Source organism: Balaenoptera borealis (genome assembly GCF_965194805.1).
Source record: "Balaenoptera borealis genome assembly, chromosome: 4".
In the NCBI taxonomy this organism is placed as follows: Eukaryota; Metazoa; Chordata; class Mammalia; order Artiodactyla; family Balaenopteridae; genus Balaenoptera; species Balaenoptera borealis.
In genome coordinates this window covers 128,746,553-128,760,373 of record NC_138861.1, presented here as the reverse complement: position 1 = coordinate 128,760,373, position 13,821 = coordinate 128,746,553, and the positions used below count along the sequence as shown (strand labels likewise).

At 38.9% G+C, this 13,821-nt stretch overlaps 1 protein-coding gene across 1 annotated transcript in view; it reads right to left on the bottom strand.

Annotated features, from left to right (window-relative positions):
* The window catches only part of USP53 (ubiquitin specific peptidase 53), a 76,758-nt gene extending 62,951 nt beyond the window's left edge, over positions 1 to 13,807 (bottom strand). Inside the window, exon 1 of the mRNA XM_082389612.1 lies at positions 13,577 to 13,807. The gene's annotated coding sequence lies outside the window, so the exon portion shown is untranslated. The remainder of the gene's footprint in view (positions 1 to 13,576) is intronic.
* Between the last annotated feature and the right edge of the window lie 14 nt (positions 13,808 to 13,821).

The window sequence follows — 13,821 nt, the reverse complement described above, 5'->3', positions numbered from 1 at the left end:
TCAGGAGGTAGCCTTTTCCTTTTGTTGATAGTTTCCTTCACTGTACAAAAGCTTTTTAGTTTGATGTAGTCCCATTTGTTTATTTTTACTTTTGTTTGCCTTACCTGTGGAGACATATCCCCAAAAATATTATTAAGACTGATGTCAAAGAGAGTATTGCCTATGTATCCCTCCAGAATTTATGGTTTCAGGTCTTATATTTAAATCTTTAATCCACTTTGAATTTATACTTGTGCATGGTGTGACAGATTAATCCAGTTTGATTCTTTTGCATGTAGCTGTCCAGTTTTCCCAGGACCATTTATTGAAGATGTTGTCTTTTCCCCTGTATATTCTTGCTTCCTTTGTGGTAGATCAATTGCCCATATGAGTGTGGGTTCACTTATGGGCTATTTTGTTCCATTGATCTATGTGTCTGTTTTTCCGCCAGTATCATACTGTTTTGATGACTGTAGCTGTGCAGTATAGTTTGAGGTAAGGGAACATGATACGTCGAGCTTTGTTCTTCTTTCTCAAGAATGTTTCAGCTATTCAAGGTCTTTGTGCTTCTATACAGATTTTAGAACTATTTGTTCTAGTTCTGTGAAAAATGCCATTGGTATTTTGATAGGGATTGCACTGAATATGTAGACTGCCTTGGATAGTAGGATCATTTTAAAAATATTAATTATTCCAATCCATGAACACATCCATCTGTTTCTATTGTCTTCAATTTATTTCATCAGTGACTTACAATTTTCCAAGTACAGGTCTTTTACCTCCATAGTTAGATCTATTCCTAGGTATTTTATTCTTTTGGATGCAATTATAAATGGGACTGTTTTCTTAATTTCTCTTTCTGATAGTTCATTGTTAATGTATAGAAATGCAACAAATTTCTCCGTATTAATTTTGTATCCTGAAACTTTAATGAATTCTTTGATGTGCTCTAGTAGTTTTTGGTGCCATCTTGAGGAATTTTCTATGTATAGTATCATTTCATCTGCAAACAGTGACAGTTTTACTTCCTCCTTTCCAATTTGCACTCCTTTTATTTTTTTTCTCATCTGATTGCTGTGGCTAGGACTTCCAATACTTTGTTGAACCAAAGTGGCGGGAGTAGGCACCCTTATCTTGTTCCTGATCTTAGAGGAAATGCTTTCAGCTTTTCACTGTTATGTGAAATGTTTGCTGTGGACTTGTCATACATAGCATTTATTATGTTGAGGTAGGTTCCTCTATACCCAAATTGTTGAGAAATTTTATAATGAATGGATATTGAATTTTGTCAAAAGCTTTATCTGCATCTACTGAGACGAACATATGATTTTTATTGTTCAATTTGCTAATGGGGAAATCACACTGATTTGCAGATACTGAACCATCCTTGCATCCCTGGGATAAATTGACAATGACATATGACCTTTTTAATGTATTGTTGAAATCAATTTCCTTATGTTTTGTTAAGGATTTTTGTGTCTATGTTCATCAGTGATATTGGTCAGTAATCTTTTTTTTGTGATATCTTTGCCTGGTTTTGTTATCAGGGTGATCCTGGCCTCGTAAAATGAGTTTGGAAGTGTTCCCCTCTCTTCAATATTTTGAATAGTTTGAAAAGAATAGGTGTTAACTCTTCTTTAAGTGTTTGGTAGAATTCAGCTGTGAGGCCATTTGGTCCCGGACTTCCATTTTTTGGGAGTTGTTTAATTACTGATCCAATTTCTTTACCAGTAATTGGTCTGCTAATATTTTCTATTTTTTCCTGGTTCAGTCTTCGAAGGGTGTACATTTGTAGAAATTTGTCCATTTCTTTTAGACTGCCCATTTTATTGGTGTATAATTGTTCATAGTAATCTCTTAGGATCCTTTTTATTTCTGTGGTATCGATCGTAACTTCTCCTTTTTCATTTCTGATTTTATTGATTTGGGTCCGCTCCTCTTTTTTCTTGATGATTCTGGCTCTTAGTTTATTAGTTTTGTTTAGCCTTTCAAAGTACCAGCTCTTAATTTTATTAATCTTTTCTAGTGCTTTTTTTTTAGTCTCTATTTCACTTATTTCTGCTCTGACCTTTATGACTTGTTTCCTTCTACTAACTTTGGGTTTTGTTTGTTCTTCTTTCTTTAGTTCCTTGAGGTGTAGGGTTAGGTTGTTTGAGATTTTTCTTCTTCCCTGAGGTAAGCTTGTATCACAATAAACCCTTCTGAGAACTGTTTTTCCTGTGTCCCACAGGTTTTGGATTGTTGTGTTTTCATTTTCATTTGTGTCTAGGTATTTTTAAATTTCCTCTTTGATTTCTTTAGTGATCCATTGGTTGTTTAGCCTCCACATGTTTGTGTTTTTTTTGTAGTTTTTTTCTTGTAGTTGATTTCTAGTCTCAAAGAGTTGTGGTCAGAAAAGATGGTTGATATGATTTCAATTTTCTTAAATCCACCACAGCTTGTTTTATGGCCTAGCATGTGATCTATCCCAGAGAATGTTCCGTGTGCTCTTGAAATAGCTCTAACGACCAGAAGGGAGTGTGCTGTTGCGGTGGGCTGACTACTGTGGGCAGTCTAGTAGGCATGGCTGGCTGCCATTCTGGTTGACTGCCAGGCACTGTTTTGCGTGGAGACTGCCAGCTGCTGGTGGGTGGGGCCAGTTCACAAGGCTGCTGGCTGTGGGGCCCGGGGTGGAGGCAGTCCTGGAACTATTGCTACCCCACTGGTGGGTGGAACCAGGTTTTGGAGTGGGTGGCTGCAGGAGTGGGGGTCTTCATTCTAGAGTCAGCCTGCTGGTGGATGGGGCTAATTCCTGACACAGCTGTCTGCAGGGTCCATGGTGTCCCAAAGCTGTTGCTAGCCCACTGGTGAGTGGAGCTGGATCCTGGGGCAGCTGGCTGAGGGGTCCAACATGTCTCCAATCTGGTGGCGAGCTGCTGGTGGATGGGGCCAGGCCTAGGAGATCCCAGGCTAGTGCAAGCTCACTGGAGGACAGAGCTGGGTTCCCAGTTCTCTGGCTGCAGGGCCCTAGGGGATCTTGGAACTGGTGTGGGCATGCTGGTGAGCAGAGCCCATTCTGACACAGCTGGCTGTGGGGTCTGGTGTATCCCAAAGCTAATGTTAGCCTACCGGTGGGTGGGGCCAGATCCCAAGGTGGCTGGCTGAGGGGCTGTGTTGGTCTTGGGGCTGGTGTCTGTCCACAGATGGGTGGGGCCAGGGCCCAGGGGTTCCCAGGCCTGGTTCCTGCCCAGTGACTAGCAGGTAAGGGCAGATCCTGGAGCTAGTGCTGCCCCACTGGTGAGCGGAGCCAGGTCCTGGGGCCTGGCTACAGGTTCCTGGAGCTGGTGCTTTGGCCTGCTGGTGGGTGAGACTGAGGCCCAGGGGATCCCAGGGTTAGTGCTGGCCCACTCTTGGGTGGAGTTCTAAGGTCCCTGGCTGTGGGGTCCTGGGGCTAGTGCCAGCACACCAGTGTGTGGAACTGGGTCCTGCAGTGGCTGTGGGCTCATAAGATCTTAGAGCAGCAGTCCTGCTGGTGGGTAGGGCTGAGCCTCAGGCCAGCTAGTTTCTTGGCCTGAGGCATCCTAGTATTTGTGCTGACAGGCCAGTGGGCCTGGCCAGGTCCCAGCACTAATAAGCTAGAGAGAAGAGTCCCAAATGATGCTTGCCAGCACCAATGTCCATGTGGTAGAATGAGCTCCCAAAAATGGTGCCACCACTGTCTATGGCCAGGATGAGCCCCAGCTGCCTTCCATCTCTCCAGGAACACCTCCAAGATCAGCAACTCAGACTGACCCAGGGTCCTTTTTAAATTACTGCTTACCCTGGGTCCTAGAGCATGTAAGATTTTGTATGTACCCTTTAGGAAGGGAGGCTCTATTTTCCACAGCCCTCTGGCTCTCTAGAAAGTAAGCACCACTGGCCTTCAAAGTCAAATGTTCTGGGGTCTCATCTTCCCAGTGCAGGACTCCCAGGCTGTGGAGCTCGATGTGGGGTATGGACCACTCACTCCTTGGGGAGAATCTCTGCAGTTGTAGTTATCCTCCCATTTGTGGGTGTCTAACCTGGGGGTTATGGGTCTTTACTATACTGCATCTCTGCCCTCTTACCTGTCTCGTGTATATCTTTAGTTGTAGAACGTATTTTCTGCTAGTCTTCTGGTTTTACTCACTAATAGTTTCTCTGTAAATATTTGTAATTTTGGTGTATTCATGGGAAGAGGCGAGCTCAAGGTCTTCTTACTCTGCAACCCTTGGCCACCCCACCAGTATCATACTGTTTTGATTACTATAGCTTTGTACTACGGTTTGAAATCAGGAAGTGTGATGCCTCTAGTTTTGTTTTTCTTTCTTAGGATAGCTTTGGGTCTTTTGTGGTTCCCTACAAATTTTAGAAGTGGTTTTTCTCTTTCTGTGAAAAATATCATGGGAATTTTATAGGAAATGCACTGTATTTATAGATGGCTTTTGGTAGTATAGACATTTTAACAATATTAATTATGCCAATCCATGAACGTGGGGTATCTCCATTTCTTTGTTTGGCTTCAATTTCTTTCATCAACATCTTATAGTTTTTAGTGTACAGATCTTTTACTTCCTTGGTTAAATTTATTCTTAAGTATTTTATTGTCTTTAATGCTATTATAAATGGAACTGTTTTAGTTCTTTCTTTTTCGGACAATTCATTGTTAGTGCATAGAAATGTAACAAATTTCTGTATGTTGATTTTGTATTCTGCAACTTTACTGAATTTATTTTTTAGTTCCAAAAGATTTTTGGTGGCTTTTAGAATTTCCTATATACAATATCGTGCCATCTGTAAACAGAGAAACTCTACTTCTTTCTCTCTGATGTAGATGCCTTTTATTGCTTTTTCTCGCCTAACTGCCCTGTCTATAACTTCCAGTATTATGTGGAATAGGAGTGGTGAGAGTGGGCACCCTCATCTTCCTGATCTTAGAGGAAAAGCTTTGGAGTTGAGTCTGATGTTAGCTGTGGGCTTAAAAATATGGCCTTTATTATGTTGAAGTATGTTCCCTCTACGCCCGCTTTGTTGAGAACTTTTATATTGAAAGTAAGTTGAACTTTGCTAAATGCTGTTTCTGCATCTACTGAGATACTCATATGATTTTTAACTTTCCTTCTATTAATGTGGTATATCACACTTACTGATTGTGCAAATGTTGAGCCACCCTTGCATCCCAGGGATCAATCCCACTTGATCATGATGATGGATCCTTTTAATGTGCTATTGAATTTGGTTTGCTAATGTTTTATTGAGAATTTCTGCATCTATATTCATCAGCAATATTGGCCTATTGTTTTCTTCTCTTATAGTGTCCTTATTTACCTTTGGAAATCAGTGTAAAGCTGGCCTTGTAAATGAGTTTGGAAGTATTCTCTCCTCTTCAATTAATTGGAAAAGTCTGAGAACGATTGACAATTTTATCTTACGCAAGTATTTCAAACTTATGATTTAAAATTTTGAATTTGAACTTGAAAATGTGCCAGGAGTTTGAAAGGGGGGGGCAGAAGGAGAGAAAGAAAATCACTGCTGCTTTCTTATGAATCAGTGCTTTACCAGTAATAAGTTAACCCCAAAAAGCAAGATTCCAGGGCTTCTTTCCTTCGTTACCCTAGATACTAACTCCATTTTCTTCCCCCAAATTTTAAGCCCAGTACCTTAAATAATTAGGAAATCTACAGCACACTAAAGTCTTTAGTTGGGGTAAATTTCTTTCCCTATTTTTAAAACGGGCTACATAGAATTTATTCAAATTCTAACAAACAGTGATTTGATTAGGCTACATAGAATTTATTCAAATTCTAACAAACAGTGATTTGATTAGGCTACTAGAACAGTCTAGGTAAATGGTAATAATAGCTTAAATTGGACTCATTTTATGGTTAAATTGTGTGTCCCCCCCACCCAACACCAAGAAAAAAAAAAAAGATATTTTGAAGACCTAACCTCTAGAACCTCTGGACATGACCTCATTTGGAAACAGGGTTTTTGCAGATGTAATTAGATTATGAAGAGGTCATTAGGATGAGGCCTAATCCAAAAGACTAGCAGAAGTCATTAGAAGAAGACACACACACACACACACACACACACACACACACACACACACACACACACAATACCATGTGAAGATGACAGGCAGAGGTTAGAATGATACAGCTAAAAGTCAAGGAAAACCAAGAATTGATAGCCACCACTGGAAGCTAGAAAACGGCAAGGAAGGATTCTATGCAGAGCCCTGAGAAGGAACCAATCCTGCCAACACCTTGATTTTGCACTTCCAGCCTCCAGAACTGTGAGAGAATAAATTTCTATTGTTTTAAGCTATCTCGTTTGTGGTACTTTGTGACAGCAACCCTAGGAAACTAACACAATAGCTGATAAAGCCATGAGACTCCTTTATCTGTTCTTTTAAGTATATTGGGTTTTGATTATAAAATAGTATTTGTTTTTTATATAGATATCTAAAATACATATAAATACTGCATAAAGGAAATTAGAAATAACTACAGTCTAGGTATAGTAGGATAGAATAGCAGTAGTATAGTCGTACAGAATCACTGTTAATAAAGCAATTGAAGTTATTCTTAATAGTACCCTGGCCCAGCCATCAAACTGTAAAGTGAAATTTCATTTTAATATCTTTTCACAAATAAGCAATACAGCTACTCAAGGACACACTTAAGACTTTTCACTGATATATTACAACTATTCATCTTACTAGTAAAAGTATTTAAGGCTTTATTTTAGATAACTAGATTGCAAGCTATCTATAGGTATACAGATACATACACCTATATATAAATATGTAGCAAGTTAAAGCAATAAAAAAAACTCATTTGTTATAGAGCTATCTAATTTTTATAAAGTTGAAGGATTACAGTAAGAAAGATAATTGAAGAATAGATGTCCTTTCATAGAGAAAACCACTGTCACTCTACAAATAGAGGAACTGGAGAAGACTATACTAGGAAATTTATAAAACAAACACAGAAAATAAAACTAAAGCAATAAGGACAATCTATACCACCACCACCAAAAACAGCAAATTTTAAGTAATTTTCAATGTTTTGTACTTTTTTTGCTCAGTTTCTTTGCATACAATAAAGAACTGTGCTTTATTTCTTCTGGCTTTTACTAATCACAAGTTTTCACTGGTAACTAATTAGAGAAAAACAAGAGTGCATGTGTATCCAGGACACAGCGTATGAACATTAAAGGCAATGGCTTATGGCAATCTGCTTTAAGACATCATCTTCAGAAGAAAAGCATGCCAAAGCAGGCATAACCTCACATTCCTTTGCCTTGACAAAGTCCCAAACTGAACTCTTGTTTTACCTACATCTTCTTCCCCATCTTAGCTGATGGTAACTTCATCATCCCAGTTGCTCAGAAGAAATGTCTTGGTATCATCTTTGACTCCTCTTTCTTGCATATCTCAGTCAGAATGTGACCAATTCTCACCACCTCCACTTCTACTATTCTGGTCTTAGCCATCATCAGCTCTTCCCAGGATTGCCAGAACAGACTCCTAACTATCTCCTAGCTTCTACCCTTACCCCTTACAGTCTATCCCCAAGATTAGACCAAGAAATCCTTCTAAAATTAAATCATAAAGTCATCCCTCTGCTCAAAACCTTGTAATGGGTCCTTATTAATTCAGATTAAAAACCAAAAAGTCTGTATAATGGCCTGCAAAGCCCATACAACCTGCTAAGAGTAAAAAACACTTTACTCTATACTCTCACACCACTTCTGAGCCCAGATGTGTGGGTTTTTACACAACAAGCAATTCTCTAATGCTCAGCAGAAATTATAATTTAACTCAATTTGACATTACCAGAGTTAGGGTAAGATTCCACAAGTCAAGGGCTCAGTCCCACCAGACTGACCCCCCCATTTCAGACACCAACCACAAGTCCCAAGTTGTCATCTGTACTTCTGATCAATAACCAATAAGTTAGGGGTTCCCACCGACCTCTTCCATGGATTCAATTCACTTGCTAGCACGGCTCTGGAAAATAGCTTACTTGAGTAGATTTCAAGTTTATTTTAAAAGGATACAACTCAGGGACAGCCAGATGGAAGACCTGCATAGGGCAAGTATGTGGGAAGGGGAGCTTCCATGCCCTCTCAACAAACGCCACCCTCCCAGCACCTCCACAACTTCCCCAACCCAAAAGCTCTCTGAACCCCTTCAGTTAGGACTTTTTATGGAGGCTTCATAACGTAGGCATGCTTGATTAAATATCTGGCCATTAGTGAGTAGCTCAATCTCCACCTCTCGCCTCCCTGAAGGGGTGGGGGGGGGGGGGGCTGAAAGTTCCAATCCTCTAATCACATGGTTGGTTTCCTGGCAATAAGTTCCCACCCTGAGGCTAACCTCCAGCCACCAGTCATCTCATTAGCACACAGAAAACTTTTATCACTTTGTAGATTCCAAGAGTTTTAGGAGTTGTGTGCCAGGAAACAGCCAGATACCAAATATATATTTCTTATTATGTAACACCCGCCCATCTTCTCACCTCTAACTTCATCTCTAACTACTTTCCCTTTACATTCTCCTTTTCAGCTTCATGGGCCACCATGAAAACTCCTGCTCTAAAGCCTTTACACTATCTATTCCTCTGCCTGGAATACACTTCCCCTTGATACCCACAGGGCTTCTCCTTGGCTCACTGCATGATTGCTGTGCTCAAAAATCACCTTCTATATGAGGCCTGTACTTATTTAAAATTGCAACCCATTCCACGTTCCCAATTCCCCTTTCCCTGATCTATTTTTTCTTTTCTCCTTGGCATTCTTCACCAACTAATATAGTATACAATTGATTCATTATTTTTATTATTGTTTATTATTGTTTCTCCTCCCAATCCTCTTAGAATATAAAGTGAATTCCAAGCATCTAGAACAATGCATAGTACATGGTAGGTAGTTATTAAATACTTATTGAATGAAGCTCAGGAAATAAAGTGAAACCTCAATCAACAAACCCTCTGAAATCAACAAAGATGACCTAGGCACTAAGGGTACAGGACAATTTCCCATCACCTTGCAGCTAGGTTAGTGTCAGTACTATACTGACAAGGAGGTAAGATTATCTCAGGCCTATACAGCAGTACCTTATAGGAGGAAAAATCTTCCAGGGTTCAAACAGCCTGCTCACCTAAAAACAGGGAGGGCCGTCATTAAAGGGGCAGGAGCTTATTGTGCAGGCTGAGAAGTTTAGAAGAAGCCAAAGCACAAAGTACCTGGTAAACAAAGAATGCCCTGATGTGTTCTTGACAAGGATGGAATCCATGTTTTGATACGGACCTCATGATTCCCAATTATTCTACCTCTGAAAAGCTTCCACCAACAAAGCACATTACTCAACTACTCAATCATTAAAAGCAGATGAGGTCCATCATCTGTAATCATAATCTATATTAAAAAGTTCATAGAATTATTATAAGAATCGTCAACCATGTATAAAATACCTAATAAATGCCCAAAACATAGCAGGCACTCGGTAAAGGCAAGCTAATTATAATGACAGCAAAAACACAATCTTCGATATAAAATGATTTTTTAACAATATAAATACACATTTGAAGAAAAAGTAAAAGCTGTATTATGATATTTTATACCCCATTTTATTATTTCTCCATTTCCTTAAACTGACATATCAATCTTGACTAAAGCCTTAATCCAGATTAGTGGCATCAGATAAACTGTACAATAAAGTATTAATTTCTAAATTTTAAAATCTATTAATAAGTCATTCTTAGTAGAAAAAAAGCAGTTTCATTTATAGAGCTATCCTACTTTAAGAAAACTTAAAATATGAAAAATTCTAATTTACAAAAAAATGTTTGGGAATGCTTCACTTTACAAGTGGATTCACCATAGTATTATTTTAAACATTCATTTACAAGCTGTTTGGGCTAGAGAAAGAGAAATGAGTTACAATATTAGAAGGCAATGCATCAGAAAGAAAGGGAAAGCAACTCTGAAATAACAATGTAAGCAACAGAGAAGACTTAATTTAGAAAACTTCAACCTACGTACAACTTTTCAGAAAAATTCAAAACTTCCTTAATGACGATTTTAATTCATAAATAACAGGACAATCCATCCAGCCATAAACAATAACTAGCGCACCCAAAATGCACCTTGACATTGCTCACATCATGTCTCTGGGTCGGAAGAATGCTCCCCGCACCTGCATTACCAACCCTTGTGCTGTCCATCCAGTATTCTCCTTACACTTAAGATGCAATACACATATCATCTTCATTCCCTTAGTTTTTCCCTCTTCCCTCTATAGCGACACAATATAAATCTTTAACAATGAGATGTAAAAAATACAGTGGTAACCAAAAATGAAGATAATTCACAGGTGTGGTATGGATAACTGGGAAGCTGGAAGAGAAGGGAAGCAGCACCTTGCAAAAGCAAGGGTGTAAGAAAAAGACTATTTTATCTTTGGAAACTCAATGCAGTTGGGGGAGGATTGGGAATAGCCAGAGACAAGGCTTAGGAAAGGTAGAACTTATTTCTGACTACTTCAACATTGTCTTATTAATTTTCCAATCTCTAGTGCCTAGCATACAACAATAGGTGAATAAATATTTACTGAATAAATTTGCTAGCTTGGAAAAGCACAAAAAGTAAGTAAAAAAAAAAACCTTCCGAATTCCAAAGGAAAAGTATTTCTTCAAACTGCTTTTTGCAGGTCAATATTTGTAAAAATAGAAGACTAATGTAATTATTTCCAAGTTAATTCAAAAATACCACAACAGCTAACTGACTTTATTCATTAAAACAGCTAAGATATTGAAATATGATTTATGTTGTATAACATTTTATTTTCTGATGAATTACAAATATATGAAGCAACTTTTCTGAAGTGACTCATCTAAAACAAAATTTCTTCAACTATATGCAATGGTTTGTGGCACTCTGGGGGTATGTCATGGACACCTTTGATGGCCTAATGAAGCCTATGGACGCCTTAGAATAATGTTTGTAAAGCACAAAATAAAATTCATGGGACTAAAATTAAAAAGGAAGAAAAAAAAAAGAATGTATATGATTCCAAAGAAAAACAATTACATTAAAATTCAGTCCTAACCACAGACCACAGTTCTAATCATGTACCCTTAGTTTATAAAAGAACTGCTGATAGAGGATATGGATTAACTTGGAAAAGCAAAGAACAAATACTTCAGCCTAAATATTCTATATATGTAGTATTCCTATTATTTAAAGAAAATAACTAGCCAAGATTAGGATATTAAATAGTTATTTAAAGTTTAAATAACCTCTGACGATTTTATCTGTGGTAGAACATTTCTTGTTCCTATTGTGTGCATATACTGTAATGCAAAATTTTCTAAAATCGTTACATCTGTACAAAATTAATAATACACTGTTACATATGTATCATCACTAATTAGTAGCTATCTCTCCAAATATGACATAAATTAGCACACTTCCTCCTTTAATCCAAGAGCTCATGAGCAACAGTAGGCTATACTGACAATCTTCTGAGCCCAAACACATCTAGCACACCCTGTGTTCAAAATACTTCCAGATGAAATATCTAAGTTACCTTACTGTAGGGTGACTTAGGGACTATAATTAAGAAAAACCTTATAGTTAAAGCTGTCAAATACCAAGATCTGCTAAATATTTTAGTAACTAAACATCCCTGTAGGATAGCTCAATCTACCACTTTATAGATTTCAAACATATTTTTGCAAAATTGTAGGGTAAAAAATGTCCTTTCTAGCATGATAGGTGAGTTCCAAACAGTTCCAGCAGGGAAAATAACTGTGATTTTGACTTTTGAATGTGTACACTACCTTAAAACAGAATTTTCATCTTTAAACTCTGTCTTGCTAAAACAAACTCCTAAACCATGATCCCAAAATTGTATTTGATACTACACAGTTTAAAATAAACATTTGACACTAAATAATAGAAAAGATCTGGAACCACAGCACATACTAAAACTATAAGTTTTGTGATTTTTTCTTTTTTTTTAAGAAAAAGAAAACTAGGTGAAAAATGGTGCCCTTCCACCATTAAAATTGCTTTCTTTGTAAAAACTATTTTTTCGTATCTTCTAAAGAAAATAATATTAATGAATGACTATTGGTGTCAAGTTCCATGAACTATATGCAATCTACATACATTTATAAAAAGGTTTTTTTAGTTAATAGGGAAACGGAAAGATCTGTTCTTGGTTGCTTATTTTTCACACTCTAGTAAAAAATACACTAACTACCAGTGAGTTGAGTTGAATAAATCACCATCATGATTCATCACCAGTAATCATGAACCTAAACAAATTGTCCAAAGAGCTCGTTTTAAAAACGTCTAAAATGTAAAATAAAAACAAAAAAACCTTGTTTTTTCAGAACATAATTAACTCCTACCTACAGTGAGTTTGTCTATTTGGAATTATGACAATGGTAGATAAATCATATATTCTGATTTTGCAAAATAAGTTTCGTTTGTTTTAGTTTCTCTTTACAAGATTAAGGATTTATACCTAGACCATCATCATGGAACTGAAAAGACATAGAAAATTAAACTAACAAGAAGTATTAACTTAGCCAAAAGTTCATTTCAATCAGAATTTTGTTAGTAATTTCTCCTCCTTTTAAATATTGAGAATTAGCAACGCTTTTCTTTAAAGAACAGAACTAAAAGTGAATCAGACCTTAATCACAAAGACCCTGCTAAATTTAAACATCCCTCAGAAACAGCCTTGAAAACTCCTTGCAAAAAAATACATATTTTTTTCCAGATGAGAAAACATTTGGCAAACTCTTCTATCTAACAAATAAAGCCTTGCAGTACATTTTGCAAGCATTAATCAGGCTTCGCATTGATAAAGAAAACCTTGTAGCAGGATAACAAAACCTCAGAGCACGCTCAGATTGCAGGCTTTAGAAACCCTTCGTATTACACCTGTGCAAGTACTTCCTGTTCTCCAACGATGTTTAAAAGTAGTTTGGTTAACGTCCCATAAGTCGCCATTTAGAAGCTAAACATTAACTTTCTAAATTACTACTACCACCCAGAAACCACCAGCCCAAAGATTCTCACGAATCATCTCTTCTCCAAAGAGGGCAACATAACTACCTGGACCCCTTTCAAAAGCTGCTGCTCGGGAGAGGCAGTGGCTTGAAAAGTGAGGGGCAGGCGCCAGGTAAGCGTAATATTCATAATCCCAATGCACTAAGCGACCCAGCAGGATCCCAGGTTCTGCCCCTGGCCAGCCCTCAAACACAGCAGCAACTAACAACCACGACCCAGTAAGTACAGCACCTCCTCCCTCCGCGCGCGCCCCCAGCCTGGCCAAAGGCATCTCCGCCAGATCCCGGACGCGGCGGGAAGAAGGCGGGGAAGCTGCGTGACCTCGGGCGCTGGAACCCGGGCAAAGAACCCTGAGTCTGCCCCGAGGAGGGTGGGGCGGGGGAGGAGGTCGCGGGGCTGCGAGGGGAGAGACGAGGCCTGGGACTGGAATGAGGGTCTCCGAGTCAGGCCCATGGGGGTAGCAGGTCGTTGGACCTCCATCCAGGGACTAGTTTTGGAGACTTACCTTGAGCTCTGCCCTTTTAGTGAGGGGAGCGTGTGGCTCAGGTAGAGAAATACGGGCCTTCTACCTCCCGCTGGCCCAGCTCCGCCTCAAGCTGACAACAGGCTGACACGCCAACAGCTGCCACCGTAACCGGGGTTCACCGAGAACTGGAGCAGAGGCAACCAGTCTCCGCCGCCCAAAGCTCAATCCTGCGCACGGAGCATGCGCACACGCCTCAACACCGCCAGTCAGGGCAGCGACACCTG